Genomic DNA, 7,131 nt, shown 5'->3' with positions numbered 1-7,131 from the left:
ATGCATGTTTTCTCTCTCTCTATCTCTAATAAATAAATAAAATCTTTAAAAAATGTGCTTCTTGAAAAAGTCACTTGGAACCTGTGAATTCTAGTTTCTAGTTTGGTTTCATTGCTATTTTGCTCTCTAATATGGAGCATGTACTGTCCTTTCTGGGCTCCCAGTTCCCAAGTCTTTCACTCCCTGGGAATCATGGACATAAGTGCTTGAGCCCTAGGTCTGGAACAAAGGCCTTTTTAAAAATTAAGTCTGAGGCCCAGGGAGATTGGTGGTGAGAGTATGTGGCCTGCAAGTCTCTGAAAATACTGAGCAGTTAGGCTCACATCTGTTGTGGATGTCACAAGAGGTTGTGGTTTGTAGAGGATCCCATGAGGAAAGGTAGTTAACTTTAAAAAGTAGATGAATTTTTAAAAAAACAACCACATGTACTGAAGCATAAGAAAAGAAAATAGATCCATGCAGTGTTTCTAATTAGAATGAGGAACTAATTTTAAATAGGATTTAACCTTGAACTTACAATTTATTTCGTCACTCAAACATACATCCTGCGGCTGGTTCTATGGGTGCCAGCAAAATGACTGTCCCCCAGCAAAAGCATCAAGTCCATGTGCACTTGCTGGGATGATGCCCTGCGTTAATTTAGTCAAAAGGCAAGGAGTCTACTGCAATGCAGGCTGCCTAATAAATACTGATTACCGAACAGTGTCTCACTCTCAATTTGAAGTTTTTTGTTTTTTCTTTTTCTTTTTTTGGTCTGGTGGCTCTCCTGCCTGCCTACCACAGGGACCAAGATCTTAGTCAAGAGGCTTTCCAAACCGTGTGTGTGTGTGTGTGTGTGTGTGTGTGTGTGTGTGTAATGGACAAGCACAATGAAAACAAAGCAGATATATGTACATGAAGACCGCCAAAGCCACGGTACATCAAACTCATCCCGCTGGTTGTGCAATAATTTCCTCTCTAATCTCACCCCAAGCATCCGATTTTTTTTTCTTTTGTTTTTTAATGTGACGTATATTTAAGTGATTTTTTTTTCTTTGATTCTTCTCCAGAAGAGTCACTGGATACCTGCGCTGTGGGATGTGGGAGACCTTAGAATCCTCCCACTCATCCCTGCAAGTCCTCTTATTTTTCTTCATTCCTAGGATGAACATTTACCTCCAACTGCGCCAAAGTTGCAATGCTCAGTTCTTTACTGTTTTCTTTTCAATAATTCAGGCTTGGTGAGATGTGCAGTTTTTTTAAAAAGAAAAGAAAAATCCCCTCCAAGTAAACAAGGGGAAGAGTGGTTTTTTTTTTTTTTTTTTTAAACAGACTTGCTAGTAGAGACACTAGCTGGTGAGGTCGGGGAGTCCTGAGAAGCTGAGGGGCTCCCAGGACCACCATCCAGTGTCCTTCAGCCCCCCTTGCCCCTGGGAGCAAATGCCCAGCAAAAAGGGATATTTCCTCCTCCTTTTCCTCCTTTCTTTCTGAAAACAACCTTTTCCTGACCACGGGCTCAGAGAGGGTGGGACACATTTGCTCTCTTCTCGTTAGAAAAACAAACATGCACCACACTTCCAGCTTCTCCTTTGTGCTTCTGGATCTCGCTCAGGGGAGGAAGAAGCTGCTGTTCCCAATGTCCTTGATCATCAGCCTCACATCTCAGCTTCGTTCAGTTTCCAGGATACCCACCCCACCCCCAGGCTGGGTGGGGAGCCCTACCCCCTCTTCCAAGCATGCAATCTTGAATGTTGCTGAGCCCCCAGGACTTGCTCTTTATCACTCTAGGGGCATTTTCTTTGAATGCAATCCAGTCTCTCAGATTCCCACGTTCCAAGAGGCTGCTCTCTGTCCGATGGAACATTCTGTTGCTGTGCACTGTGAACCAGTCTTATTTTGTTCTTTTCATTAGGGAATGTTTCCATCAGGGGCCTGTGAGTTGAAAAGGCTCAGTGCTCAGAATGAGGATGGCTTTGTCTCCCCTAGCTTCGTGACCTCTGCCAGGAGTGCTTTCGGGGCTCCAGACAGGACATAACAGAGAAAAGTGCTCAGAGCCCTGTTGATGAAATTTTGAGAGTTGCAGAGAAACCGCTAGCCAGGCTGCCTGGATATATTAAAATGTCATCTCTACATTTTGGACATGACTAGATTGTTTAGTTCGTGCTAGAGAGCAAAATAGAGTTTGTTCTCAAGGGAGAGAAGCAGACGGAGAAAACAGGCATATGAACAGCTGACAATGTTCCAGCCACTTTGTCACAAAGAACTGAATCCTCCATTATTAGAGCCAAAAATCATCAGCCAATTCGAGTCCCCTGGGAATGATGCGAGGCTGGAGCAGAAGTGGCCAAAGCCCCCTCCACATGGAGGCAAAAAGCAAAATGCTATTCTTTTAAGTCAGGTTCTTAGGAAGGGAAACAGAGTTTCTTAACATTTGTTATAAATTATGTGCCAGGCACTGGGCTGGGTGCTTTTATGCATGCTATTTAATTATTAAGCCACTTGGAAAATAGGTATTAATACTACTGTGTGTCTATAAATTTGGTTTATGTTTATCTACATTCATATCAGTTGCTTCCTTAGTTGGCCAGGTAGCTGTTCAAACATCACCTTTGACAAGCTCCTTCCTGAGCCCTTAGCCCATAACCACAACGCCTGCCATCCTCTGCCTCATTTCTATGGCTCCTCTGATGCTGTTACCTTCTGGGTGAATTCCTCCCAATTCCAATTTATTAATTCTCTCTTCAACTACATTTAGTTTAGAAACTATCCTCTTCCGGTGCATGGAGCCTGCTTCTCCCTCTGCCTGTGTCTCTGCCTCTCTCTCTCTCTGTGACTATCATAAATAAATAAAAATTAAAAAAAAAAAGAAACTATCCTCTTGAGTTTTTGAAAACATTTCAATGGTTATACTTTTCTTCATAATTTCTAATTTTATGTCCACCTGTGTTTATTTCATTTGTCTGTCTTAATGGCATAAACAAATATCATTGGCATAGATATTTTGTCGGGATGTGATGCCTTCAATGATCTCTTCAAGGATTCCAGATGAGAGTATTTTTAAGTCTTTTTCACAATTTTTAAATTATTTCTTTCTGGAAAAAAACTCAAACCAATTATTGACTTTATTGGCTCTTTCTGGTGTTTGATCTCTTGGTGTTTGATTTTTTTTTTTTTTTTTATTGATTTATGACAGTCACACACAGAGAGAGAGGCAGAGACATAGGCAGAGGGAGAAGCAGGCTCCATGCACTGGGAGCCCGACGTGAGATTCGATCCCGGGTCTCCAGGATCGCCCTGGGCCAAAGGCAGGCGCCAAACCGCTGTGCCACCCAGGGATCCCTCTTGGTGGATTTTAAAGTTGGGTTTACAGGATCATTATACATAGGAATCTTTTACCCTTGCCTGTATTTTTCTCTGTATATTCCTTCTTGTGGGGTTTATGTTTGAGCCTGAGCTAAGCTACACCTCAAGCAGTGGTATGTAGCACGTCCTCCAGCTTCCTTTCACAAGCTAGGGAAGCCCTGCCCCAGCTTCCGGTTGTGAGCTCTGAACATGACTCTGGCTCCTGTGCCTCCCACAGAGCACCTTTCCTTTCTGGTGTGCTTTTATCTGCAGAAGCCAAACTCATGGCTCCTACAACCTACTTCCAGATCCAGAACCTGGCAGGCCCTCAGATCAGCCTCTATTCTTTGCTACCCATTTTGATTCTGTTCTAGGACTGTGATGATATATATATATATCTCTCTCCACAGTTGTGGAGATACACACACACACACACACACATATATAATTTTTGAGTGTGGCTATGACTTTTTAAAAATTTTTATTTATTTATTTTAGAGAGAGAGCATGTGCATATGAGCAGGAGGGGCAAAGGGAGAGGGAGAGAGAGAGTCTCAAGCAGACTCCTCACTGAGTGCAGAATCTGACTTGGGGCTTGATTTCACAACTCTGAAATCATGACCTGAGCTAAAACCAAAAATTGTACACTTAACCAGGCACCCCAAGTGTGGCTTTGACTTTTAAAATTCTTTTTTATATGTTCTCTATCATCGCTATGTGTTGGATCAGAGAGAGCTTTATAGCATTCATTTACAGTGCCATTGAATCTGGTGAACAGGAATTGGAATTGGGAAACATATGTTTGGTAGGACAGAAGTGGGAGGTCAAAACTGGGCAATTATGTACAGGTTGGAAGAGTAGAGAACCTGAAGAAATGATGAGTTCAAGTACTGCTGGTAAGTTACCGTGCAGGAACCCTAGTTATTAAGATGAAAAGAAAAGCCATCAAATTTCAAGTTGAGTTTCATGGCCCTGACTTCACAGGTCCTCCCTCCCTCTCCTTCCTTCTTCTTAAACCCTCTCTCCCTCACTCCCCTTCACATTGGTGATAATCCCTATGGTGACCAACCATTTTAGTTTGCCTAGGATGGTTTTGGTTTTAGCACTGAAAGTCCTGTTTACTAGGAAAGCTTCAGTCCTGGGAATCTGGGATAGTTGGACACCTTAACTTCCTACCTTTCACCTTGTGAGTGCTAATAGAAGACCCCTAATACCAAAATTAACATTACTAAGGGGTAAGCTTGAGAGACAATAATGGGAAGGGGAAGAAATAGGAGGAGGCCCTGGGCCGCTGTATTCTTTGCTGTGTAGAAGAAGCAATAACCCAAGAAGGACTTTTTACTCTGAATTCAGCAGAAATACAGACTCAAAAGGGACTTTGAAGGACGCGATCCTCAGAATTTACTTGCTTAGAGAAAGTTGGACCATCAATATAAATGGTATTTATAATTCCTTATATATTGGGTTCAGAAATTACTTGCTTTTGGAAAGGAAGGTTGTATAAATATTATTTGATTTGATTTCTCTCTGGTCTTTGTGAGTTCAATAAGCTATCAATGATAGCATTAAAAATGATAATGCTATCATTTTTTAAGTATGTTGAACTAGATAGTATCAGTTCCACTGATTCCATATTTTTTTTTATCAGTGATCAAAACTATACATCATTTCATGCTTGCTTCTGCAGCACATCTACAAAAATTAGAATGATCCAGAGATGATTAGCCTGGTTGCTGCACAAGGATGACATGCAAATTTGTGAAAACCGTATGTCATTTCACTATTTTCAAAGTACTTTTATCTTAGAAAAGTACTGGTCAGTTCTACAACCACCATCACTACAACTAAAAATAATGCTGCCAAGGTTGTCCTTAGCTATCAGCAGTCACTGCTAACAGAACACTAATTTTATTTGGATGGTGATGGAGGTTAGTGGTGTGTAGCAGCAATATACCTTGACTCAGGGAATGAGTTAGGACTGATAAATTCCGTCTAGTCATGGCTATATGACTTTTTTTTGTAAACTGCTCATCGTTCCTCCACCTTTGCTACTAGGAGTAAAATGTTACCAGCTGGGACCAATGAGATATAAAATGAAAGTCAGCTGGGAGTTTTCCAGGAAATGTTTGCTTTTCTAATAAAAGGGACAGACTTGAAGAAAAGCATGCTGTCATCCCTTTCTCCTCCTTCGTATCTGGAATGTGGATGTGATGCCTGGAACTAAGGCAGCCACATCAAGTCCATGAAGCAATACACATGATGATGAAAAGCAATATGCCTATTAAGTCATATTTGAAGGAGAGCAAGAGCTTGAGGCCTTGATGACCTGGTCAGACCTTCCCCAAGACTATACCTCTGGAGTTCTTGTTTAATAAAAACAAGTCCTTACCATTTAGGCACCTGTTGGTGCGTGGCCCTTTATTTGCAACTAAAAATCAATTTCATGCTGAAGAACAACGTAAATAATCCATAATGATGATACACGGAAATGGGAATCTATGTTAGCAGACCTGTCATGGTTTTTGGTGGTGTTTTTTTTTTAAGATTTTATTTATTTATTCATGAGAGACACACAGAGAGAGGCAGAGACATAGGCAGAGGGAAAAGTAGGCTACCTGTGAGAAGCCTGATGTAGGACTTGATCCCAGGACCCCAGGATTATGACCTGAGCCAAAGGCAGATGCTCAACCATTGAGCCACACAGGTGCCCCTTGTGGGTTTTGGCATTCCAAAGCTCTTTATTCTAAATAGGAAAGGAGAAACATTCTTTTTGTTACCCCTTGGTGCTCAATGATTATTCAGTTTCAGTATAAACAAAATGTTCTATAATGTGCTCTCTCTGCAGTGCCTATTTGGGGATGAGACATAATTCTATATGATGCCATACTAAAATCCTTTTGTGCATCTTAGAAATAGAACATCATCTGTGCTATATTGTCTTAGGGCAAAAGGATATAGACTGGGGACCACCAGAACTACCAGGGCAATATTTTGCTGGGGGATTGGATTAAATCCACCACAAGAATAAGACAACTGCTTATAGTGGGCTGGGAGGTGGACTCACAAACCCACTGCCATCTACAGAACTAAGATTCAGCCAGTGCTCAAGTGGACAATGAGCCCAATCCAAGGCTTCCAAATAGCTTCTGTGTTGGCAGGAGGATAGATCCTACCTTGATCAAGGATAGGTAAAAGGGTAACGAATGAATTCTGTGGGGATATGCTATAGAACAAGATAAAGGGAGCATCATCCCAAAAGCTTAGAGAAAGGACATGCCTCTGAAAATGATTTACTGCAAGACCCAGAAGATTTGGGGCAGTGTATGGTATCCTTATTATACAGAGAAAAGGCAGAAAGGAAGCAAAAACAACACAATAGAAACCCAAAGAAATGAATATGATAATGAACCATGAGATTTTTGAGCACCCTTAACTTCTGAGTTCCTACTGTGGACCAGCACTCAGGGGGTCAGTGATGGCTTAAGTATAGCCCTTAACCACCAGGTGCTCGTGGTGCCATGATCCATTCCATCACAGTAACTTATTTGGAATTGAATTGTAATAATAAGCTATGATACCATGAAGTCCTACAGTGTATTAAAGCATTTATTTTCTAGACACATTCTATTTTGGAAAGATTAAATTGCCATCTCCTAAGTAAGTAAATGAAGCAGGGAATGCGCAGAGGAATGGGAACCACTGAATGTTTCATTGAGCTCTGGTTGTTTTATGCAAGACGCTCTAAGAAAATGCATCATTCTTTAGAAGATCTATTTCTCCTTGCTTATGTGGAAGTGATGGAAGGTCCTC

The 7,131-nt window shown here is 41.4% G+C and overlaps 1 non-coding gene across 1 annotated transcript; it reads left to right on the top strand.

Moving 5' to 3' along the window:
- Positions 1–4,996: 4,996 nt before the first annotated feature.
- Positions 4,997–5,099, top strand: LOC129506113 (U6 spliceosomal RNA). The gene has a single exon (XR_008663704.1). It is a non-coding gene; the product is annotated as a U6 spliceosomal RNA (small nuclear RNA).
- The last annotated feature ends 2,032 nt before the right edge of the window (positions 5,100–7,131 follow it).

Source organism: Nyctereutes procyonoides, unplaced genomic scaffold (genome assembly GCF_905146905.1).
Source record: "Nyctereutes procyonoides isolate TBG_1078 unplaced genomic scaffold, NYPRO_anot_genome, whole genome shotgun sequence".
Taxonomy (NCBI): Eukaryota; Metazoa; Chordata; class Mammalia; order Carnivora; family Canidae; genus Nyctereutes; species Nyctereutes procyonoides.
The sequence above is the reverse complement of the archived record's forward strand: the minus strand, read 5'-3'. Positions and strand labels throughout refer to the sequence as shown.